The 26,311-nt window shown below is 46.1% G+C and overlaps 1 long non-coding RNA gene across 2 annotated transcripts in view; it reads left to right on the forward strand.

Moving 5' to 3' along the window:
• The window catches only part of LOC127493409 (uncharacterized), a 56,167-nt gene that overhangs the window by 12,915 nt on the left and 16,941 nt on the right, over positions 1-26,311 (forward strand). The window contains exons 2-3 of one of the 2 annotated variants that reach the window (XR_007923507.1): positions 9,931-10,079; positions 14,092-14,110. This is a non-coding gene — a long non-coding RNA (uncharacterized lncRNA). Of the gene's footprint in view, positions 1-9,930; positions 10,080-14,091; positions 14,111-26,311 lie in introns of those variants that run through there. The other variant, XR_011390530.1, reaches the window with a different exon arrangement.

The raw sequence follows: 26,311 nt of genomic DNA on the forward strand, positions 1-26,311 counted from the left end.
CCTATATTCCTTTTAGGGTTATATGTGTATCTCTCTTTAACTATTTACTGAACATGTAAGCCTTTGAAAATCCTGGATTTGTGTCTGTAATCTTACTTTTGAACTTGCGTGCCCTGGAGTCACAGTGACCTGGGCGTTGGAACAAACGCTTAGTCCAGGCTTTGGTACACAGATTAAGATCCCCGCTGGGATGTCGGCACCCTATGTCAGAGTGCCTGGATTTGAGTCTTGGCTCTGCTCCTGATCCCAGCTTCCTGTTAACGTGCACCCTGGAAGATAGCAGGTGCTGGCTCAAGTTCTTGGGTCCCTGCCACCCTTGTGGGAGACCCAGATTGAGCTCTAGGCTACTGGCTTTGGTCTAGGCTCCACCTGGGCTGTTTGGGGAAGTGAACCAGTGGAAGGAAGATCTCTGTCTGTCTGCACATCTCTCTCTCTGCCTTTCAAATAAAGTGAAAATAAATGAATAAAACGCTCTAAGATTATCATGGACCAACAAACGTCCTAGAATAGCTATCAGCTGTAATGTTCACCTTCTTTAAATTAAGGGTGTGGTTTCACCTTTGACCTTTGAGTATTCCCTCACTAAACAAGAGATGTTTGTTAAATTTCATCTGTTTTTTTTTTAAATATTTATTTATTGATTTATTTGAAAGGCAGAGTTACAGAGAGCAGAGGCAGAGAGAGAGAAAGGGAGTCTCCCATGTGCTGGTTCACTCCCTAAATGGCCCCAATAGCTGGAACTGAGCTGAGCCGATCCAAAGCCACGAGCCAAGAACTTCTTCCAGGTCTCCCATGCAGGTGCAGGGGCCCAAGCACTTGGGTCATCTGCTGCTGCTTTCCCAGGTCATAGCAGAGAGCTGGATAGGAAGTGGAGCAGCCGGGACTTGAACCCGTGCCCATCTGGGATGCTGACATTGCAGGCGGCTACTTCAACCACCACAACACAGCGCCAGCCCCTCATGTGGTGGTTTTGCAAAGTTTATAAGGAAGATTTTTCAGATGTAGAACCATCTATAGTACCACATACCTACAAGGCTCTCCCTGCTCTGCAGTCTGTGAGGTTTCTGATTGATCTTTGATGCTAATTTTATGTGTATTAACTCAGTTCTCACAGGTCTGCAAGACATGTGTTATTGTTATCATTATTCCCAACTTAAAGATGAAGAAATGGAGGCACAGAAAAAAGCACTATGCCCCAGGGCACTCTGCCAGAATCGGAGAACTCTGGCTTCAGCCCATCTCATTTAACCACTCCAGTAAATCTTACTCAGTTTCTGTTTTGTGCCCAGCACTCTTCCTGGCTGCTTATGATCAGAATGGGGAGCAGTGATACCCATATGACGCCAGGATCACACAACTAGGGTAGCACAGACTCAAACTCTGTGTTGTGCACAGGTTCTCAAGTACAGCAGATGTTTGCAGAAAGGGTGGAGAATGGGAAAGTTTGCTGTCAGATTGGGACCTGAAATAGGTCTTTGAAAACGGATTTGAATCGACTAAGTAGGAGAAAAAGTAAACGGGAAGGAATTACAACAAGGGGGCGGAGAGGGGCTCAGTGCCAGAGGTGGAAACGTGTGCAGGAGAACCTGTGTGACAATCTTCGCCCGGGGGCAGGCCTTCCTCAGGAACAAACAGGCGTTCAGCTGGGTGTGCAGGGAGGAGCCTGATGTCCAGACAAATGAATGTAACCGATGGAAATCAGGTTTAAGGAAGCTACATTGGCCACAGCAACCTGGATGGAAGTTGTCAGAACCCGTGGCGCCATGTTTAGGAGCTGAAAAGTCCTTTGTTTCATGGACACTGGCAGAAGGCGTGAGACTCCCGGGATAGTGACCAAGCATTTTATTACTCAGAACACAACGAGCGGCACGGATGTCCGTTTCACATCCCCTCCCCTCGCTGCTTCCATTGCACGGAGGTGATGCAGAGTGAGTCCTGGCTGAGGAGGGGTTTTTGCCAGAGCCGAGGAACCCCGAGCCTAGGAAACTCGAGTCTTCCAAGCTGAGCTACGAGAGTACCTGCCTGACCTATGCCCCAGAGGAAGCCTTCTTTATCATCTTAGTCAATGAATAAGCCTGTTCCATACTCTGCAGAGAGAGTGTCAGAGTCTAAAAATAAGGCCATGTGTGCCTTTGCTTACAAAATGGGGATAAACATCAGAAACTCAAGAAAACTTGTTTCCCATCAGAAATCCTCTGAGAAATGCAATCTGAATCTGAAGTACTGGGGACATTCCACATAAGCCCCACAACGCTAGAGACCTTGGGGACCGGAACTGCAGTGCAGCGGGTAAAACGTCTGCCTGCCATGCTGGCATCCCGTGTGGGCACCTGTTCATGTGCCAGTTGCTCCACTTCTGATCTAGCTTCCTGTTAATGGCCTGGGAAAACCAGTGGAAGATGGCTCAAGTGCTTGGACCCCTGACACTCAAGTGGGAGACCTGGATGAAGCTCCTGGCTCCTGGCTTTGACCTGGTTCTGCCTTGTGTTGCAGCCACTTGGGGAGTGAACCTGCGGGTGGAATTTCTCTCTCTGTAACTCTTTCAAATAAGAATCTTTAAAAAAAATAGATACTTTTATCACCCCAATTTATGGATGGTAAAAATGAGGTACAGAAAGTTTTATCCAACTAATTATAATCAATACATATAGGAAGTGACGTTGTTGGGATTCCAACACCAACCTGAGTGGAGAATCTCTGGTTTTTAACTAGTATGATGAATTCTCTCTCAAGGCCTACCTGGTGGTGGTGCTGCTTACACCACCATTATTTATTTTTTTATTGTTTGACAGGCAGAGTGGACAGTGAGAGAGAGAGACAGAGAGAAAGGTCTTCCTTTGCCGTTGGTTCACCCTCCAATGGTCGCCGCGGCCAGAGTACCATGCTGATCCAATGGCAGGAGCCAGGTTCTTCTCCTGGTCTCCCATGGGGTGCAGGGACCAAGCACTTGGGCCATCCTCCACTGTACTCCCTGGCCACAGCAGAGAGCTGGCCTGGAAGAGGGGCAACCGGGACAGAATCCGGTGCCCCAACTGGGACTAGAACCCGGTGTGCTGGCGCCGCAAGGCGGAGGATTAGCCTAGTGAGCCGCAGCGCCGGCCACCACCATTATTTTTCTTAATAGAAAAACAGACAAAGGAAACTTCTAAAGGAAAGTTGGCTGACTTTGGTGAATTTCTGGATATAATGGAGAAAAGAAAAAGGATGAGTCGTGATCTTAGCGAAAATAGTGGAGTAAGATATTCAAAAAGCTGGGGTAGTTAAGATGCTCATGTTGGCATTGGGATACCCATATCCTGTATCAGAGTGTCTGGGTGCAAGTCTCAGCTCTGCTTTTAATTCAGGCTTTCTGCTAATGTGTTCAGCAGGTGCAGCAGGTGATGAATTAAGTATTCGAGTCCCAACCACTCATGTGGGAGGCCTGGATTAAGTTCCCTTCTTCCAGATTTGGCCTGATGCAGGTCTGGCTGTTGCTGGTATTCAAAGAGTAAACCAGTGGATGGGAGCTCTTTGTTAGTCTGTCTTTGTCTTTCACATAAATGAAATTTTAAATAAAGATATGCTAATGGCCAGTGCTGTGGCATAGCTGGTAAAGTCACCACCTGCAATGCCGGCATCCCATATGGGCTCTGGTTCGAGACCTGGCTGCTCCACTTCTGATCCAGCTCTTTGCTATGGCCTGGGAAAACAGTAGAAGGTGGCCCAAATCCTTAGGCCCTTGCACCTGCGTGGGAGACCTGGAAGAAGCTACTGGCTCCTGTCTTTGGATTGGTGCAGCTCCGGCCATTGCGGCCATCTGGGGAGTCAACCAGTGAATGGAAGACCTCTCCCTCTCTCCACTTCTCTCTCTCTCTGTAACTCTGACTTTCAAATAAATAAATAAATAAATATATTTTAAAAAATACACTAAAAGTCAAGTTCTCCATAAAACACAAACCATCAGGCAAAACCAAACTGAAACAAAACAAAACAAAAACACATGAGAATCAATTTTTTAAGAACCCTGGAAACTCATTAGAAACTTGCAACAACCCAGGGAATTCGGGAAAAAGCCGGAGCTTGGTAGGAGAACAAAGCTTGTGGCATTTTCACTTGCTCTTGTCCCAGCTCACTGGTAACCCTGAACACAACAGTCTGCATTTTAGTACCAGTGACAGGGGAAGTAGAGTGAATGTCATTTGGAAGTCCTGGTCCTCAGTGGATGTGTCTGGTGACTTCCTAACTGATCAGCTCAGCAGAAGGTGTTTCCTTTTGCTTCAGAACTTCCATAACCTTTACGCCCATTACGTTGGGCCACTTGATGAAAGCACAGGCAAGTGTTTTAGGTTCTGTTGCTGAGGCAATGGCTATGAGTCAACCAAATACCTTGGGAGGAAAGGCTGGGGAATGAAATTCTTTGGGGAACAAGCTCTGACGTTTCTGGGAATCCCAAAGTCTATTTGCATCCTCAATGCTGTCCACCTGTTCAAGAAAGAGTGGATCAACTCTCCAGCTTTTCCCTATGATTGATCTTCACAAACAAGAAGTGAGGGCTAAGGCAGAGCTTTAAACCCTCTGGCTGAGTGTTGAACCCATGCTCTAACAAAGAACAGACTCCCTTAGCAAAGACGGAGAGATCTTTTGTTTCAGGCGCTTTAAGAAAATATACGTCCAATCACTAGCTGGCCACTAAGTTAACAGAACAGACTTTAGTGGCTGCACTTGACAAAGAATACAGACTTTTCTGCAAAATTATCCCGGAGAAGTCACTAAACAAATTCTCACAGTAAGCAGCAAAGCCTGTGGAGGGAGTAGCATCTGATTTCCAGAGTTGCTAAATTAAAATATTCAAAACATCTAGTTTTCCATACACATTCTGAGGCATGCACAGAAGCAAAGTGTGTCTCATTCACAGGGGAAAATTCAATCGATTCAAAGTGTCTGTAGACCTGTTGGGCATTTGTGCAGTGGTTAAGATGGTGCTTGGCATGTCTGCATCCCACGTCTGAACACCTGGTTCTGTTTCTCTTACCTGGTTCTGCTTCTTACCTACATTTCTGATAACCCACATCCTCAGAAGCAGCAGGTGATGGCTCTAGAACCTGGGTCCTTGCCACCCACATGGCAGATTTGGATGGAGTTCCAGGCTCCTGGCTTTGGTCTGGCTTAGCCCCAGATGTTACAGCCTTTTGAGGAGTGAACTATTTGATAGAAGTTCTACCAGCGCCGTACCTCACTAGGTTAATCCTCCGCCTGCAGTGCCGGCATCCCATATGGGCACCGGGTTCTAGTTTTGGTTGCTCCTCTTCCAGTCCCACTTTCTGCTGCAGCCCAGGAGGGCAGTGGAGGATGGGCCAAGTGCTTGGGCCCCTGCACCCGCATGGGAGACCAGGAAGAAGTGCCTGGCTCCTAGCTTCAGATCAGCGCAGCGCCGGCCATAGCAGCCATTTGGGGAGTGAACCAATGGAAGGAAGACCTTTCTCTCTGTCTCTCTCTCTCACTGTAACTCTACCTGCCAAGTAAATAAATTAAATAAAAAAGTTCTCTCCCCACCCTTCTCTCTCTGCTTTTCAAATAAATAAAAATAAAATTAGTTTTAAAACTTTTTTTTTTTGACAGGCAGAGTTAGAGAGAGAGAGACAGAGAGAAAGGTCCTCCCTCCATTGGTTCACCCCCCAAATGGCTTCTACAGCTGGCGTGCTGCACTGATCCGAAGCCAGGAGCCAGGTGCCCCCTCCTGATCTCCCACGTGGGTGCAGGGCCCAAGCACCTGGGCCATCCTCCACTGCCTTCCTGGGCCACAGCAGAGAGCTGGACTGGAAGAGGAGCAACCGGGACCAGAACCAGGGGTGCCGGCGCCACAGGTGGAGGACCAGCCCAGTGAGCCATGGCGCCGGTCTTAAAACTTTTTTTTTTTTTAAAGAAAGTATTCTTGAAGAAGCCTAGACCTATAGCACTTACCAAATATAGTCCAGACATATTACGTATTACCAAACACGTCCAGAGACCTAAAGGAAGCCATTCCTAAGGAACTAACAAGAAATTGGAAACCCTACATTGCCTCACCAAATAGAATAGCAACACAGAGATAGAAGTTACCAGAAGAAACCAAGTAGAAATTCTGGAATTGAAAAGTATAGTAATTTAAGTGAAAAATTCACTTGAGCAGCTCAATAGCAGATCCGAGGAGGCAGGGAAATCAGTTACCGGAGGACAGATGAATTGTGATTATCCAGCCTGAGGGACTGAAAGGAAAAAGAATGAAGAAAAATGAATGGAGCAAAAGACCCTGATGGGACACTGTTAAGTGAACTAAGTTATGATGAGTTCCCAAAAGAAAGGAGAGATAGAAGGGAGTAGAGAGAGTATTTGAATAAATAACGTCCCCATATTTCCCAGATTTGATGAAAAATCATATTAGTTCACATCTTCAGGGAGACAACAAACTGAGAGAGAGCCACACACAGACACTTCATATTTTTATTGTCTGAATATGATTTGGCTCCCCCAATTAAACCACTAAGTCTTATGCTAATGGTTAATGGTGATGAACTGCTGTTGGAGGCCTGATCCAGTTATGGTGTCTGGGAGGTGGGCCTATGGGAGATCTTCATGTCATTGGGGGCTTGCCTTCAGAACACTGCTTGAGAGAGGGTTGGTTACATAAGCCAGATCACCATCTCTCTCTGCCTCCTCCCTCACCATGGAATCCTCCCACTACCCATGCTCTGCCACGCACTGCTCTTGTCAGTCGTCAGGCTAGGTGGGTTGCCAGATCTTGGGCTGAGTGTCCAAAACCCTGAGCTGAAAACAAGCCTTCCAGGTGTGGCACTGTGGCACAACAAGCTAAAGCCCCGGCTTGCAGTGCTGGCATCCCACATACAGTTGCCAGTTTGAGTTCCAGCTGCTCTACTTCTGATCCAGCTTCTTGATAATGCACCTGGGAAAGCAGTGGAAGATGGCCCAAGTCCTTGGACCCCTGCATCCATGTTCGAGACCGGCTCAGCTCTGGCAGTTGTGGCCATTTGGGGAGTGAACCAGAGGATGGAAGACCTCTCTCTCTGTCTCTACCTCTCTCTGTAACTCTGTCTTTCAAATAAATAAAATAAATCTTAGGAAAAAAGAAAGAAAGCCTTCTTTCCTAAGTAGCACTTTGCAGGTATTTGTTATAGTGACAGAAAGCTGATTGATACAATAGTCAGGCTGTTGAAAATTCAAGTCAGAGAGACTCTTGAAAGCAACAAGAAGCAATTCATCACATACAAGGGATGTTTAATAAAATTGAGAATGGACTTCTCATCAGAAACCAGAGGCCAGAGCAGCAGCAAAACATATACATGGCAAAAATGTTCTTCAGAATTGGAGAAATTAAGCCATTCTCAGATTAAAAACAAAACAAAACACAGTTTGTTGTTAGCAAATCTACCCTAAAAATATTATGAAAAAGAGCCCTGTAGGCTGGAATCAGAGAATACTAGGGTAATTCAAATCCACAAGAAGAAATAAAGAATGTCAGTAATGGTAATTATGTATATAAATATAAAAGATAGTATTACTCTACTTTTTGTGTGTGCCTTCTCTTTTTTCTAATTTAAAATATATTTAAATGTATTTAAAATATAACTGCATAAAACAATACTTATAAACTTGTGTTACTGGTGAAACATACAGATGAAATCTGTGGCAATAATAGCTTACAAAAAGACGAAGAAACTGAGCTGCATTGGAGCAAAATATCATATACTGATGAATTAACTTAATATTAGTCTGGATTAGATTGCAGTAAATTAAGGCATTGACTGTAATTCTCAGGAAAACTACTAAGAAAAGAACTAAAATATATACAGTAAAGGAAGTGATAATGAAATTAAAATAGCACCTTAGAAAATTACTCATTAAAATAGTAATGGAGAAATTGAGGAATGACAAGAAGTATAAACAACAGCAAAATGGTGGAATTAACTCCTTCCTCATCAGTTAACTTTATTAAATATAAATGGGTTAAACTCTCCAATTAAAGTCAGAGATTGGCAGTAGATTTTAAAGAAACATGATCCAACTATATTCTAGAATTAGATAGTGATGATGGCAGTACAACGTTGAGAATATACTAAAAATTATTGTACACTTTAAAATTGCTAAAATGATGAATTTTGTATTATAGGATTTGACCTCAAATTATTTATTTTATTTTGAAGATTTATTTTATTTATTAGAAAGGCACAGTGATGGGGTGGGGGGAGATCTTCCATCCATTGATTCACTCCCCAAATGGTCCAACAGCTGGGGCTGGGGCAGGCAGAAGCCAGGAGCCAGGAGTTCTATTCAAGTCTCCCACATGGGTGACAGGGACCCAACTACTTGGGCCATCTTCCGCTGCCTTTCCAGATGCGTCAGCAGGGAGCTTGATTGGAAGTAGAGCAGCCAGACTCCACCTGATGCTCATATGTGATTGCCAGTGTTGCAGGTGGCAGCTTAACCTTCTGCGCTGCGACACTAGCCCCGGCCTGAATTTACAGAGTGGGTAAATCAAATATGAGTGACCCTGCTTGAGCTTCCATGGCTGGGTAATTTAGAGAATGATATCCCACCGCAGAGAGGAGAGTGTCAGAGGGGGCGCCTGATGCTTGAGGACAAATGGCAAATCTCACTTTCAATATGTTGGCTTCAACTTGGAGACTTTATTTGGTTGGTAATTATGACCTCACACAGGTGTCTGGTGAGAATTCAAGACTGGAAATAGAACTTAGGACCCCTCAGCATAGATTATGATAGGGGTTAGGAGTGTGGGACATTCCCTGAAAACACGGCCCTTTCTTTGGAGGTCATAGCCAATTCTCTGTCTGCGAAGGCCCAGAGCTTTAAATAAGGAAAACTTGCACCAGCTTGACAAATGGCCACCCTGGGGGCAGGACGAAGGGATGACACAGAAAGGAACAGGGGGAACTCGATTTCCATTTGAAGTTTCTCTATCTGTAGTGGGGCTTCTTCCCTCTCCTGCTCAAGGCAGAGCCAGGTCTGGCAAGGAGAGAAACCCACCTTTCATTTTCCCAAAGCCTCATGGCACCGAGAAGTGAGTGTGTTAACATTCCAGTGATAGTCCCCCCAACCCCACTGTTGAAGTTGATTTCTTCTGAGAGGATTCGTTCTGAGAAGAGGAGCGTGGTGGGGGCAAGAGGCACGGAGCCACCACACAGACCCCGGGAGTCGGGTGAAAGCGGGCCAGAGGCTAGCAGCCCTCAGACTCATTTATTTCAGTTGCTACAGCTGCTTAGATAGCCAAGGCAGCCAATCTGGTCAAGGGGCGGTCTATTCCCTAACCAATCACAGCCTGTTGCCAGGCAGTTTCCAAAGCCATCCAATCATAGCCTGTTGCCAGTCAGGCTCTGTTGTCATGTGGTTTCCGAAGCCATCCAATCATGCCTGTTGCCAGGCAGTTTCTGTTGTCAGTGGCCATCTTGGCATGACCTTCTCACCTCAGCAGCCATCTTGGCATGACCTTCTCACCTTCTCATTCCACCACACCCCACCCCGCTCCAGGAGGTGTGAGCAGAAGACGTGGTCCAGGTGTGTTTCTAAGAGCCTGCCCCGCTTGCTGTGTGGAGAAGGGGTGGGAGAAGGTATTGCAGTGAGAACAGGGAGGACAGTTTGTCCCTTTTGGCAGTGACTCTTCCTTGGGAACGAAAGGTTCACAAAACACAGACAACTGAGTTCACATAGAACTACTTTCGTCTGAGGATTTGGGGTTCATCCGTGAAAAGATCCACACAAGTCGACATTTCACATCCGGGTTACCAAAGGACTCTCACCTCTGCTGTGTGAGTTTAGGAGAAAAGAACTCCTCTGGACTTGGTCTAGATACTATAACCCGTGGGACAATGTACAAACAGGCTTTTGATTTCAACTTCTCGTTGCATTTCACGTGCTGGCTTTTCTGTCTTCTTTTATCAGGAGGGAGCTGAGCTTGTGAAGGGGCCGCCAACCACAGCTCCTTCGCGTAGTTTCTTGCCTGGCATTGCAGCAAGCCTGGCTGCATTTCTCCTTGAACAAAGTCCAGAAGTTTCCAGCAAAAGAAACAGAAATCTGCAAGTGAAACTTGGGTAAGATATTGCGGGAGTCGGGTTAGGTGTTCTGTTGAGTGTTCCAAGTCTTCAGAGGCCCAGGAATTGAAATGGATGCTCTCAGGGCTATCAGAAGCTAGGAAAAGCTTTATTTATTCATTTATTATCTATGGTTACTGAAAGAACTAGACATGGCAACTTTTGAAGGTAGGAACTGATCTGGAAGTAGACAACTATGTCTGATACAGGAAGTTGACAGAAAAGCGCAATGCCCCCTTCACAATAAAAACACGAGAGAGGAGGCCAACATCGTGGTGTGGAGCTGTTAATGCTACCACCTGCGATACCAGCTTTCCTATGGGTGTTGATTTGTGTCTTGGCTGCTCTATGGCCTGCGCTGCGCTGATCCGAAGCCAGGAGCCAGGTGCTTCCTCCTGGTCTCCCATGCGGGTGCAGGGCCCAAGGACCTGGGCCATCCTCCACTGTACTCCCGGGCCACAGCAGAGAGCTGGCCTGGAAGAGAAGCAACCAGGACAGGATCTGGCACCCTGACCGGGACTAGAACCTGGGGTGCCGGCGCCACAAGGCAGAGGATTAGCATAGTGAGCCGCGGCGCTGGCTAGGCTGCTCTACTTCCAATCAAGCCCCCTTGTATTGGCCTGTGAAAAGCAATGGAAGATGGCCCAAGTGCTTGGGCCGCTACACCCACATGGGAGACCCAGGTGAAGCTCTTGGCTCCTGGCATTGGCCTGGCCCAGCCCTGGCTGTTGCAGCCATCTAGGGAGTAAACCAGTGGCTGGAAGATTCTCTCTCTCTCTCTCTCTCTCTCTCTCTCTCTCTCTCTCTCCCCTGCCCCCATCTCTTATTCTCTCTTTTGTAACTCTTGACTTTCAAACAAATAAATAAAACTTAAAACAAAAACAAAAACAAAAACAAACACACAGGAGAAAAGGCATTCAAATGGCTGTGCGGCCATGGAGTAGGCACGAGACTTCCCCCGGTCAGCTGTCTCTTCTGAAACTTCACTCTTCCCCTACAACTCCCTCCACAGCCCCCAGCTTCCTCCCTCAGTGCTGTGCCGAGTTCTTCACCAGATCCACCGGAGGCCACCAGGCAGCTTCCTGGTGCTCTTCCTCTCAGCGCGCACAGCCCTTTCACCCACAGGAGAGGGAGCCATGGCTGCTTCTCCTTTGCCTCGTCCCAAGTTAAACCCCTTGAAAGAGATGTTATCGTTTAGATAAGGGAATACTTGTGGAGTGACCTGTGGTCTTGGTGACACAGGCCTTACAAAAATTCACCGTCTCGGAGTAGGCATTTAGCACAGGGCTTGACACCTGCATCTCACATCAGAGGCCCTAGGTTCAGCTCCCAGCTTTCGATTCCTGCCTTTGATTCCACCTTCCTGCTGATGCAGACCTGGTAGGCCCTAGTGATGGCTCAAGGCATTTGGTGTCAGCCACTCACATGGGAGACCTGGACTGAGCTCCTGGCTCCCAGCTTGGGCCCCTCTCTTCTGAGTTCCAGTGGCGCCCAGGCTGCCAGGCTGTTTGATGACAACCCACAGCAATGGTCTGTGAGCTCTTCACGCAAGAACCAGGTCTTTTCCTTCTCCTTTTCCTATTCTTGTTTTTCTTTTTAATTCACAGTAGCTAAACACAAGATCTGGCATACAGATAACATCTGTTAAACCTAATTGAAGGGAATACGAGGTCTCCCAGGCAAGAGTCTGCTGCTAAGGGTGGGATATCAGTGCCATTGGCCAAGGGAAGTTCAAATGGGAGAGGTCCTCTAGTACCAGGTCTGGGGACCAGGCTTGCTGGAGGGTAGCATATCTGACCCCTTGCAAGGGAACATAAGTATCAGATGACTTCCATAGAGCAGCCTTCGAAAATTCCCCTGCTGCCTGATGCCACAGGGCATCTATTCAGAACAGTATATAAAGTTCAGGTCACTCCAAAGGCCACTCACTGGGCAACAATCCAATTCCTCTGGGGTGTAGCAGTCCTTTGCTGGAGGCACGCCAGAGGCCCTGGGAACCCTTTTATTCTCCAGTACATTTAGACAGAAATACGCCTGCTGAAACGGTAGTCCCGAGTTCCTGAGAATGTTTCTCCCAATGCCGTTCGATGACTGTAGATGCTGGGATTGTTTTGTACACAGCATGACTCTGAAGCCAAAGGAGACCCAGTGGGCTTGGTTCCTGGGACATCAAAGATGAACAAAGGCGTTTAGAACCAAGTGAGTAGTGGTAGGTGGCTACCCTGAAGGGCCAGACACGGGAAGTGGGGTGATTCAGCAACCACAACAGAAGAGAGGGACGCCCTCACCAGGAACCTCCTCCTCGTGTTCTGCTGAGAGCCGTTAGTCACAGGCAGACGTGTGGCACCAAGACAATGCGCCTGGCGAGAGGAAGACCACACGATTTCTGTAGATACGTGAAAGGAGTGAGTGACGAACTTCCCAGATCAAAGCCTCGTGCCATATATGGCAAACTTGATGTGTTAAGAAAATCTATTTTGGGGGCCGGTGCTGTGGCACAGTAGGTTAATCCTCCTGCAGTGCCAGTATCCCATATGCGCACTGGTTCTAGTCCCGGCTGCGCCTCTTCCGATCCAGCTCTTTGCTGTGGCCTGGGAAGGCAGTGGAGGATGGCCCAAGTGCTTGGGCCCCTGCACCCATGTGGGAAACCAGGAAGAAGCACCTGGCTCCTGGCTTTGGATCAGCACAGCTCCAGCCGTTGCGGCCATCTGGGGAGTGAACCAACGGAGGGAGGACCTTTCTCTCTCTCTCTCTCTCTCTCTCTGTCTGTAACTCTACCTCTCAAATCAATGGATAAGAGTCTTTAAAAAAATCTATTTTTATTTGAAAGAGAGATGCGAGAGAGGGAAGAGAGAGAGAGAGAAAGACAGAGAAAGCTCTTGCATCTGTTGGCTTACTCCCCAAATGCCTGCAACAGCTAGGACTGGACCAGGCCAAAGCCAGGAGCGTTGGAACTCAATCTGGGTCTCCCATGCAGGTGGCCTCCGTGGATCTGGTGAAGAACTCGGCACAGCACTGAGGGAGGAAGCTGGGGGCTGTGGAGGGAGTTGTAGGGGAAGAGTGAAGTTTCAGAAGAGACAGCTCACCGGGGGAAGTCTCGTGCCTACTTGAGCCATCACTTGCGGCTGTCGGGGTGCACAGTACCAGGAAACTGGAATCAGAAGCAGAGCCAGGACTCCAATCCAGGCTCAGTGTCTCGTCCGTAATATGTACTTGATAAGAGATCCAGTTCTAGGAGGATAAACTGTGCTTCTCCGTGAAAGCGAGGCAGTTCTCCGCATCTTACAGGAAGTGTATTTTTAGTGGCTGATACTGTCCACATCATCCTGATGTGCTTGGTTTTCTGACCCAACATTCTTTTAAAAATTGTGAAAATGCCATATGAGCTATTAAATAGCAAACAAATGGTCTGAAATCTTAAAAGCTTAGGTGTTTGAGGAAAGTATTTAAACAAAACAGAGGACTATTGTGGTGGAGAGGGCTCAGGGAGAAAAATAAATCTCCTTGAATAAATGAACAGTAATCAAAGTGGCTCCGCCAGAAAGATCACACCTACTATCACTCTGGCTATCCTGCCCTCCATGTGTCTCATGTTGCCAATGACGTTGCCTTAGTTTTCTTTAACATTTATTAATTCCAGATTAGATATGTCTTCCTTGTGCTTAGTGCAATAAGATTGTTTCCCTTGGAAACATAATATTTTTATCCCTTAACAATTTTGAGTTCATGCTACTTTCTAATTTTTTAAAATAATGTGTCAAGGAGGGATAGTTCTCTTTTAAAGAGGAATTCTCTAGGGTCCTAAAATAGTGTGTCCTAGGAGAAAGTTCAAAGTTCTGCTTGGATGTTCAGCCTCTTTGTCCTTGATTTCCCAAGAAGGGAAGTTTCCCATTTAAAAATAATGTCCTCTGAACATCGTGTGTGTGTGTGTGTGTGTGTGTGTGTGTGTGTGACAATTGCTTTTTTTTTTTTTACATACCTGCCTACACCATGGGTGATGTACTGATGTCAGATTAACTTCACCTGCTCAGCAAGTCTTTGCTGAGCGCCTGCAGAGGACTCAGTGCTGGGCCAGGTAGGAGTTATTTAAGTAATTCCATGCCTATGCGATGCTGCAAATTGGAATACAAACCAAAAGGATGATCCCTGTGTGTGTGGGGGGGCACCTTTGTTCAGAATCCAGGTGCGGAGACAGCCTATGAACACGTAAGCGCGCAGCAAGTCGTGTGCGCGTGTGCTACAGAGGAGTGCTTGGGGAGAAGGAGGGAGGGATCATTGTGCTGGGGCTGGGGACCAGGGACTTTTCAGGCCTCAAAGGGTGAGTGCAATTTCATCAGTTAAAGAAGAATTAGGTGAGAATCATGGAGGAAAAAAAAAAGTTTGGGTGGGTAAGGTGGTTGCAGGACAAGTGGCAAACCTGGGGGATGGCCGAGACCCTGAATTGGTGAGCGCGCAGGTCGCCATCAGCCGTGGACTGAGGAGCAGAAGGCTGGCATGGCCGGTGAGTCGTAGAGCAGTCGGATGCTCTATGATCAGCTGCACCGATCCGAAGCCAGGAGCCAGGAGCCTCTTCCTGGTCTTCCCATGTGGGTACAGGGGCCCAAGGACTTGGGCCAAATTCCACTGCTTTTCCAGGCCATAGCAGAGAGCTGGATTGGAAGTGGAGCAGCTGGGACTGGAACCAACACCCATATGGGATAACAGCACTGCAGGCGGCGGCTTTATCCACTACGCCACAGGGCCGGCCCCTGATGCAACATTTTGGAGACAGAGAGGCTGGGCTGCAAGCAACCAGGTCGTTGGTGTGGCACTAGTCAACTGGAGGGTGCACAAGCCTGCAACGGGGCTGAATGAACGAAGGGAGAGGAATGGAAGGGGCTGTAGCAGGAAGGGGCAGTGCGTGGCCCCCGGAAGGAGGAAAAGAAATGTCTGTTGACAGATGATTGAATATTTAAGTGGATAATGAACAGGACTAGCTGAGGTATCCAAAGTGTGTGTGTGGGGGGGGGGGGGACGGGACACGAAGCATGACTATGACTATAAAGATCTGAACCTAAAGGGACAAAAAAGCCCGGCTTATGATTTCAGTGGCGGGGACTGGGGAAATACCAGAGACGAAGTGGATTCACAGAAAAGGAACTGCACCGGTCTGTAGAAACTCCTGCGCGGTAGGGTTTTGCTTCCTTCTCCCAAGCACGGGATGTAGCACACAGCAGTGGAGCGGGAACCGCTAATGGGAAGGGAACAGTGCCGGTGAACCTGGCACAGGAGGGCACGGCCCTCAGCCAACTCCCAAGATAGGTGGGTGGGTCCTGGGGGGGGGTAGTCCCTTGCTCCAAGCGCCCCTCTGGCTGCCAGCCTCTCTGGCCTAAGTTTCTTTATCCGAAAGATGCAGAAGTTGAATTGTGGCTAACTAACATCCTGACCGTGTTAGTAATTAGAGACTCCCTTCTTTTTGCTGATATTGGTGGTTCTTCTTTTGGAAAAACAAAACAAAACAAAAAAAACAAAAAAAAAAAACTTAAAAGTTAAACCCTAGTTCTTCGGCCCTATCCTGTCCCTCTGGGGTGTCTAGAGGAAAGGAAATGGAGGAGGTCGGAGCAAATCCAGCGGCCTTGGGAGTGGAAGGGGGGTTCCCGCTGCTTTGGAGGATCCCCATTGCCATGAATGGAAGTGGTGCTTGCAGTGCTGTTTGCCATTTTGCTGGACTTAAATGGAACTAAATTCTCTCGCAGAGACGAGGGCGGCAGGGGAGGGGTGCCTGGGCTGGGAGCTGGCTGCTAGTCTCTGCACCGCGCCGGGCGGTTCAAGTTCAGCTATGCTTGCAGGAAAGCTTCAGTTCTGTTTCTCCCTGCATACAATGCCACTGTTGTGCGTGCAGAGGCTGTCAGAAGGCAGCTGGATTTCTCGAGCTCAGCGGCCAGCGTCGTTTTGATTCTGCTCTGTCGCGGACACACCCCACAGGACACACGTATTTCTGCCTTGGTCTGGAGAAGAAAATACTAGTGAAAAACATTGTGTGAACTCCAGCATACGAGCCATACATCCCGAGCAGGATCTGCCAGCCTTCATTAGCACACGGCCTTGGCGAGTTGCTGAGCAAAACGAGGTTTTCAGTAAACATCTTACCCTCACTTTAAACGTTTTCTCTGCCTGTGATGACTCCTAGATGCTGGACGGCTGGGTCCTTTTGCTGTGTCGGCTTAATTTTGTAAATGACCCCTACAGGAATGTGTTGAATAAATGCCCATCTGATTTCCAATGTCCAGAGGGACTTTTGTGCCTGCTGCTTACAGGATCTGACCAGATGGCTCCTGATAGGGCTCTGACCCCCTCTTTTGGAACCATTTCTGGAGTTCTATATACTTGTGCACTAAGCCTCTGTGTGATAACTTTCCTGTGACTTCTCTTTAAACAGAATGAAATGTAAGAAAGTTGGCACCAAAGAAAATGGAGGTTCAGAGGTGGAGATGAATTTAGTTTCAAGGATAATAGCAGGTGAATTTCTTCAGTGCTTACGTGGTGCCAGGCACCGTTAGAGATACTGTATGAGTCTGATGCCTCTAATCCTCAGTGTGGCTCCGTAAAGCCAATGTTGCTGATACACAGTTGAACCAGGCTCCCAAACCTGGTACTTCCAGCTGTTTCCTGTGCTAATTTTCTGTGAGTGGGCTGTTCACCTAACTTTTGTGCCTCCTGGTTTCTTGACAGCCATGTTGTACTTTAGTTCTGATTACAGTTCTTAGCTCTCTGTTGATTTTTATACTCTGATGCCCAGATGTAAAATGGGTAGAAAACAATAGGAGAGTCGACAGAGATGGAGATAAAGGGAAAAGTCATGGTGCTGAATCCACACCCAGGCACACACACACACACACACACATGCATCCACGCACACTCTGGCCCCATGATTTTATATTCGCATCACTCATATGTTCCCAGAGGCCCCTTTCTTGCCCGGTTATACATAGATCTTTCCTCAGGGATCAGTTCTTCCCACCCCAGGTCATGGGAAGGGGCAGGCAGGAGGTGACTTCCTTTCCAAGGGCCTGCCGGAGAACCATGTTTGGAGAGGAACACTTATGGAAATTGATCAGTGAGGATAGTAACTGTGCTGGACAGACATTTAGCTGAATGGTTAGTGCCTGGCTTCTTTTTTGGCTCTGGATCCTGACTCCAGCTTCTCAACAATGCAGACCTTGGGAGGAAATGGCGATGGCTCACGTAATTGGGTTCCTGCCACCCACGTGGGAGACCTAGATTGCATTCCAAGTTTACAGATCTGTCTCAGCCCAGAATGGCCATGGTGGGCATTTGGGGAGTGCATCAGCAAATAGGAACTTCCTGCCTATCTGTCTCTCTGCCTGTTAAATAAATAAAATAATTTTTAAAATTAATTAAAAGCAGCTTAAGCTCGTTTCTGGACTAGTGATTTATTTGCAATTCAGAATTACAGAGAGAGAGATAGAGAAGAGGGAGAGAGATCTTCCATCTGCTGGTTCACTTCCCAAATGTTCACAATGGCCAAGGCTGGGCCAGGCCGAAGCCAGGAGCCTAAAATTCCATCTATATCTCCCATGTGGAGGCAGGGACCCAAACACTTGGGTCATCTTCTGCTGCTTTCCCAGACACATTAGCAGGTAGTTGGATTGGAAGTGGAACAGCCAGGACTTGAACCGGTGCCCATATTGGATGCTGGTGCTGCAGATGGCGGCTTAACTTGCTGTGCCACAGACAACTCCATCTCTTATAGCCATACAATCAAATGTCATTGTTGTCATTACAATGACTGGGATCATGTTAATATCGAAAGATGCCTGTTGTACATTTATCAGGTGACACAAGCATGGAGAACAGTACACATATATGATCCCGTTTGTGCAACAGATGAAAATGCACACATAATAACAATCGTTAGCATGTACAATGATACTAGTGTTACTCTAAGTGTTTGCTAGCTATTTATTTCCTTATTAATCCTCAAGAAAAAAATCTCTAGGAAGTGGATACTAAAATTATCTCAATTTTACATGGAAAGATCCAAGTATGGTGAGGTTAACTCGCTGAGGGTTGCCCACCTAGCAAGTGGCAACACCAGAAATCAGAACCAGACGTGCTAGCTCTGAGCATCTATTAGCAGCCGAAGCACTATGCTATACGCTATTGTAAGTGTAGAACAATTCTAGACAAATACACAGCAAACTGCTAACAATGGTTGGCTGGGAGGTGTGGAAATGTTGGGTGGGCTGAAGGGCAGGAAGGGCTATTTTATTTTTATAACTTTTTAATACTTTTATACCTTTTGGTGTTATTCTTAAACTGTTTTATTACTTGTTTACACTTTCTCAAACCCACGAAGGGATGTGGCCAGCCATTGGGTCTGTGGCAACCTGGTTGAAAGAAGTGACCACACAGGTTCTGTTGGCAGAACTGGGCTAGGTTTATCAGTGGAAAGGAAAGAACAGGCCAGCACCTAAAGAAAAGGGGTCAAGGAGGGGGTGAGAGGACCAAGGAGCCAGCAGAGCCAGCAAGGAAGGGGGGAGAGTTGAAATCTGTGGATCAGTGCATGGTGAGGAATTTGGATAGCTAACGCTGTCAGAGTTAATGATTCACACTTAAATATAAAGTCTTAGTACAGAAAAAAAAAAATACCCTGTGTTCTCCATGGACAGAAACGAAATATTTCACGCATTTTAAAAGTTAAGTAGTCATTGTCCTGTGGGAGAGGGTCAGAGGCCCTTCTAAATTGATTTTATTTATTTGAAAGGAAGAATGACAGAGAGAGAGAGATCTTCCATCTGCTGGTTCACTCCCCCAAAAGACCACAACTGCCAGGGTTGGGCCAGGCCAAAGCTAGGCGCCTAGAACTCCATCTGTGTCTCCCACGTGGGTGGCAAGGGCCCCAGGGGCCCAAGCATTTGGGCCATCTTCTGCTGCTTTCTCAGTCACAATAGCAGGGAGCTGGATGGGAAGTGGACCAGCCAGGACTGGAACCGATGTTCCAATATGGAATGCCGGCATCGCAGGCAGTGGCTTAACCTGCTGGGGAGAACCCTAACCACAGCACACTGGCTCCAGCCTGAGACCAGATACTGGGGTTTGGAGAGAAAGCTGCTGTTATAAAGCAGGCGTGGGCTCCCTGCCTCGAAAAGGCCAATGCAGATCCATCATCCCCTCCACAGAGCAGTAGGGACCAGGACCACCCACAGCTGCACCAGGACCCGAGGCAGGGATCCTCTTTCCACTGTTGGGACACCTTGCCGGCTTGGTGACAGGGGTCCTCATTCCAGCAACCCCAGTGGTAGCTTTGCTAGGTCTGCCATCAGCTCATCCACCTCCCGCCTTGAGCGAGGCAGAGGTCTCTAGAAGCAGGAGTGTGCTTGTTGCCTTTCTTTCGTGTCTGATGTTCCTGGGACACGCTGTGGTCAGGCAGTGCTCAGCCGCGAGTGCTGTGCCCCAGGCTCTCATCTCAACCGCGTTCTCCTGGTAGGGGTGGCTACGAGAGGCACCGAGTCTCTGGAACAGGTCTAAAGGACTCTCAGCCAGGCCCCAGAACAGGCACCTTCACTTAGAATACTTCTGACAATTTGCATTTTCCGGAGTATGGATGAGATTGTATTCGGTGTTTTAAGGCTTGGATGGACTTCATTTCAGATGGCATGTCCTCATTTTGATAAGTATAAAGAGGTGCCGCCTTCGACTTCCTTCCTGTGGGCAAGGTTTCTTCCCCAGATGGCCACCGTAACAGTGGTTACAGCTCTGATGCTGAGTGAATGTCGTAGGCTGGGGCTCATATGAACCCTTTGCAAAAAGCTGCAAGAGAGAATGCTGTCGCCACTTTATATGTGGATAGAACTGAGAATTAGAGCAGTTAAGTGTCTTGTTCAGAGCCACTCATTGGCTGCAGAAAAGTGGGATTTGAACCCAGGTCTTCTCAACCTGAAAGCTGGTAAATTATACATTATGCTGTGTTGCCCTTTCAAATGTAAATAGAAGCTGTTTTCCAATCAAGTAGCTCCTAACAAATAGGAGGCTGGAGCTGCAGCAACAGCAGAGAGGGGTAGCTTGGCTGACCCAAGGTCTCTACCTTGCCAGGTGTGAATGGCACCTGTGGAGCTTTGGAAACCACATTTACTCACCTACTAAATACCATGAGGGTCCAGGTGAGAGATTGCATCCCCAAAGGGCCTCATTCATGCCTAGGGTTTCTCTCTTGCACTAAGAAGGATTTGCTCTGATCCGTGGAATGAGCCAATTAGACCCACCCCACCTCCCATGCTGAGGCCAGTGCCGGCCCTCTGAGGTCCTCACTGCCCAAGCAGAAGACTGAGCATTACTGCTCTTGGAAGAAGAATCATTGATTATCAGTGAGGGCTGATTGGCATCTGAGAATTGCTTCTCTGCCGATGATATCTCCTCGTGGGGAAGCAGATCTGGGTAGTCAGTCCTGGGCTCGATTTCCCATTATCTCTTGTACATGACCTTAATTATTTATAACACTTAACTTCAAGCTCAATCTTTATATAAGTTACAGCTTCTGCTAGAGAACTTAGGAGGGTTCTGTAAGAGAGGTAAATTGCTAAAGTTATTAAGTCTCTGCATGCCTATACTCTGCAGTGGGTAGAATTTTTATTCATGGAAAGGTTTCTTTCTTTTTTTTTTTTTAAAGATTTATTTATTTATTTGAAAGGCAGAGTCAGAGAGAGGCAGAGGCAGAGAGGGGCAGAGGCAGAGATGGCTGTAATGGCCAGAGCTGCGCTGATCCAAAGCCAGGAGCCAGGAGCTTCTTCTGGGTCTCCCACGTGGATACAGGGGCCCAAGGATTTGGGCCATCTTCTACTGCTTTCCCAGGACATAGCAGAGAGCTGGATCAGAAGTGGAGCAGCTGGGACTCGAACCGGAGTCCATATGGGATGCCGGCACTATAGGCGGCTTTACCCGCTACGCCACAGTGCCGGCCCCGGAAAGGTTTCTTTAAAGATGGTGTTTTTCATTATGCTGAGTGATCTAAGCCAATCCCAAAGGGACAAATACCATATGTTCTCCCTGATAGGTGACAACTAAATGAGCACCAAAAAGGAAACCTGTTAAAGTGAAATGAACACTATGAGAAACGGTGACTTGATCAGCCCTCGCCCTGACTGTTGATGAGCAGCTTAATATGTTATCCCTCTTAGTATTTTTTTTTTGTTTGTTCTACTTAATACTTTTGGTTGAATACTGTAATTAATACACAATTATTCTTAAGTGCTGAAACTTAACTGAAAAGTGATCGCTGTTAAATATAAGAGTGGGAATAAGAGAGGGAAGAGATGTGCAATTCGGGAGGGACATGCTCAAGCTGACTTACCTCAAACGGTAGAGTTAGAAACATACCAGGGGATTCCAATTCAATCCCATCAAGGTGGCATGTACCAATGCCATCTCACTAGTCCCAGTGATCCATTTCTGTTCACAATTGATCATAATGATAGGACTAAGAACCGAAGGGATCACATAAACAAGAATAGTGTCTGCAAATACTAACTGATAGAATCAAAAAGGGAGAGAACGATCCAACATGGGAAGTGAGATACACAGCAGACTCATAGAATGGCAGATGTCCTAAACAGCACTCTAGCCTCAGAATCAGCCCTTAAGGCATGCGGATCTGGCTGAAAAGCCTATGAGAGTATTTCAGGCGTGGAAAGCCAAGACACTCTGGGGGAAAAAAAAAACCTAAATGAAAGATCTCCACGAGTGAGAGCCCAGTGGCAAGAATGGGTCATCAGAGAAGGAGGTACCTTTCTCTGAAGGGAGGAGAGAACTTCCACTTTGACCATGGCCTTGTCTAAATATGATCAGAGTTGGTGAACTCAGGGGGCTTCCATAGCCTTGGCAACTCATGACAAGAGCCTAGGGTGATTACTGAGGCCATAAACAAGAGTGTCAATTTGTTAAGTCAACAACAGGAGTCACTGTGCACTTACTCCTCATGTAGAATCTTTGTCCTTAGTGTGCTGTACATTGAGATCTAATGCTATAACTAGTACTCAAACAGTATTTTTCACTTTATGTTTCTGTGTGGGAGCAAACTGTTGAAATCTTTACTTAATATATGCTAAACTGATCTTCTGTATATAAAGAGAATCGAAAATGAATCTTGATGTGAATGGAAGGGGAGAGGGAGTGGGAAAGGGGAGGGTTGCGGATGGGAGATACGTTATGGGGGGAAGCCATTGTAATCCATAAGCTGTACTTTGGAAATTTATATTCATTAAATAAAAGTTAAAACAAAATAAAAAAAAATAAAATTGATTAGATTTATGAGATGGAGACCACGCCCTCCACCATGCCCCCCCCCCAAAAAGATGGTGTTTTTTTCACAGCACCCCTCTTCCTCTACCACACTCTCAACCCACAGAAATACAATTCAGTTTTACTTCTGGCCAAGGTGGAGTAAGATTTACCAAGATGAAACCAGGTTTACCTTTCTGCCTGAAACAAGGAATAAACTGACCAGAACATATGAAGCAATGTTCTGACACTCATCAGGCTGTGCAGGAAAGGGATCCCAGAGAGAGGGAAATCAGCTGATGTGAGTCCTACAGTCACCCCAACTTTATTCTGGAGACGAATTCCCCATTGCAGTGAAGGGAGGGGAAACGATTGAGAAGACGGACATGGGAGTTCAGGGAGATCTAGATTTCTAGAGTTTGCAGAACAGAATGCCAAACAGGAGAGAGCTGTGTCCAGAAGGGTCCAGTCCTGAGGATCTGAAGAGGGTCTCCCTGAAGTCTTCAGCTGAGTGTGTGAGAGGAAAACTACAAGTCAGGGAAAGAATTACCCCCAAATGAGCAAAGGACAAAGTCAGAAACATTTGCATTCCAGTCAGATAGGGTGGGATCTTTATAATGAATCCTTAAAGATTTACTTATTTATTTGAAAGGCAGAGCAGTGTGATGGCAGGTGGGGAAGAGATGGTTGCATCACTGGCATCCTATAGTGGAGCAGTGGTTTGAGTCCAGATACTGTGCTTCCAGTCCAGCTTGCACCTAGGAAGGTAGCAGTTGATGGCCCAAGTACCTGAGCCCCTGTCACCCATGTGGGAGACCTGGATGGAGTTCCTAGCTCCTGGCTTCAGCTTGATCCACTCCTGGCTGCTGCTGCCCTGTGGGGAGGGAATCAGTGACTGAAAGATCTCTTTCTCTCTCCCTCTCTCTCTTTCCCAGTCTCACCCTCTCTCTGTCACTCTGCCTTTCAAATAAATAATTTTTAAAAAAAAAATTTTCAGGGTACAAGGTAAATGTCACAAAAGTCAATTATGTTCTCATACTCACAATGAAAAATTGAATTTTGATGTTAAAAAACACAACTTACATTAGCACACCCCACAGTGAAATACTTAGATATAAATCTAACAGCACATGTATGAGGAAACCCACAAAATTCAGGTGAAAAAATTTTAAAAGCGTAAAGAAATGGGCAGTTATTCCATGTTCATGGATAGGAAGACCAAGTGTTGTCAAGGTGACAGTTCTTCCCAACTAGATCTATAGGTATAGGTTCAAAAAAAAAAAAAAAAAAAAAAAAAAAAGAGAGAGAGAGACTCAATGAAAACCCTAGCAAATTATTTTGTACATATTGATAAACTGATTCTAAAGTTTATGTGGAGAGGTAAAAGACCAAGAACAGCCAGCAAAACACTGAAGGAGAAGAACAAAGTCAGCACTGATGCTACCAGACTTGAAGACTTATTATGAAGCTACAGTAATCAAGACTGTGTGGTATCGGCAAAAGAACAGAAAAATAGATCAATGGGCTAGAACAGAAAGTCCAGAAATGGACATATGTAAATATGGTAATTGATTTTTGACTAAAGAATAAAAGCAATACAGTGGGAAAAAAGAGTTTTTTTTAAAAAATCATGAGCAACTGGATATCCATATGCAAAATTTAGAAAAAAAAAGCAGAAGAGGAAGAAGAAAGGCAGACTTTATAGCCTTCAAAAAATTAACCCAAAATGGATCGTAGATATAAACAAAATGCAGAGCTCTAAAACTCCTAAAGGTAACATAAGAGAAAATCCAGATGACCTTTGGGTAGGGCAGGGACTTCTTAGATACAATACCAAATGCATGGCCCATGGGAAAAGAATTGATAGACTGAAGCTCATTAAAATGAAAAATCTTTGCTTTGTGAAAAACAATATAAAGAAAATAGAAGGCAAGCCAGAGACTGGGAGAACTTTTTTTTTTTTTTGCAAAAGAGATCTAATCAATGATTGTTGCTTAACAAAAAGACAACTCAACCACAAAAGGCAAAAGACCTGAAGGGACATCTCAGCAAAGAAGATATTAGTGACAAGCATACGAAAAGATGCTTCACTTAAACTGCTATTAAGGAATTGCAAATTAAGAAGAGAATGAATTAACAATACATAACTATTAAAATGCTGAAAATCCTAAATACTGACACCACCAAATGCTATTGAAGGTGAAGAACAATGAGAACTCTCATGCATTGTTGGTGGGAATGCAAAATGGTGTAACTACTTTGGAATACAGCCTGGCAGTTTCTTCAAAACTAAGTATACTGTTATTGTACTATCCAGCCATCATGCTTCTTGGTATTTACCCAAATGAGTTGGAAGCTGTGTCCACAGAAAAACCTGCACATGAATGTTTGTAGCAGCTTTATTCCCAACTGCTAAAAACTTGAAAGCAACCAAGACCAACTTCGGTAGGTGGGTAGGTCAACAAACTGTGGCCCATTCAGATAATGGAAGGTTATCCGGTGTGAGAAGGAAATGGGCTCTCAAGCCATGAAAAGACACGGAGGAAAGTTAAATGCATATTACAAAATAAAAGCAGCCAATTTGAAAAGGCTACATACTATACGATTCCAACTAGGTGACATTCTAGAAAAATGAAAACTACGGGAAACGTAGAATGAACCGTGGTTTCCAGGGGTTGGTGGGCAGAGAGGGATGAATGTGTGGAGGCCAGAGGGTTTTTAGGGCAGAGAAACCATTCTGTATATACTATGATGGTGGAGACTTACAAGTATACATTTGTCAAAACCCAGGCCACGAGTGCTGCACGAGTGAACTCTAATGTGCGGTGTGGGCTTTGAATGATAATGACGCCTCAATGTAGGCGCTCTCATTTTAACGCATGTACCATGCTGGTGCTAGATGTTGACAGTGGGAGAAGTTGTGTGTGTGTGCAGGAAAGGGGGTAAAAGGTGCACACTGTACTTTCTATTCGGTTTTGCTGTTAACTTGGAACTGCTCTGAAAATATGTATATAAAAAAAGCCTAACTACTCAGTTCAGGAGGCTGGCGCTGTGTTGTAGCCGGCATCCCATATGGGCACTGGTTGGAGTCCTGGCCTCTCTACTTCTGATCCAGCTCTCTGCTAATGGCCTAGGAAAAGCAGTGGGAGATGACTCAAGTGCTTGACCCCCTGCCACCCATGTAGGAGACCTGGAAGAAGCTCCTGCCTTCAGATCAGCTCATCTCTGGCTATTGCGACCATTTATGGAATGAACCAGCGGATGGAAGACCTCTTTGTCTCTGTCTCTTCTCCCACTCCCTCTCTCTAACTCTGCCTTTCAAATACATAAATACATCTTTAAAAAAAAATAAATTCAAAAGAAGACATAGAGGAAAAAAGGGAACCAAGAGCAGATAGAACAAATAAACAGCAAGATGGCAGTTTTCAGCCCCACCATATCAACAATTACATTAAGCAGTTATTAAAAAGAGATTGTCAGATTAGATAAAAGAACAAGAATCATATGTTGCCTGCAAAGAAAATCACTTTAAATATACAGACACAAATAGGACAAAAAGTAATGGGATGGAAAATAGTACTCCACAATCACACTCATCAAAAGAAAATTGTAGGGGCTCTGTTACTACCAAACAAGGTAGAATTCAGAGCAAGGAACATTCCCAGGGACAGAGAGGGCTATTTCATAGTGATAAAAGGGTCAGTTCATTAGGTGGGCATGGTAATCCCAAACAGTTTTGCACCCAATATTAGAGTTTCAAAATACATCAAACCAAGACTGCTAGAAGTGCAAAGAGAAACAGGCAAATCCAGTTATAGTTGGAATTTTAACTCCCTTTTTTCAATAATTATTAGAACGCATAGATGGAAAATCATCGAAGATATAGAAAAACTGCATAACACCATGAATTAACTGAGCCTACTTTGGCATTTATAGAACTCTCCACCTAACAGTAG

The sequence above is a fragment of the Oryctolagus cuniculus genome, chromosome 7, assembly GCF_964237555.1.
Source record: "Oryctolagus cuniculus chromosome 7, mOryCun1.1, whole genome shotgun sequence".
Lineage (NCBI taxonomy): Eukaryota > Metazoa > Chordata > Mammalia > Lagomorpha > Leporidae > Oryctolagus > Oryctolagus cuniculus.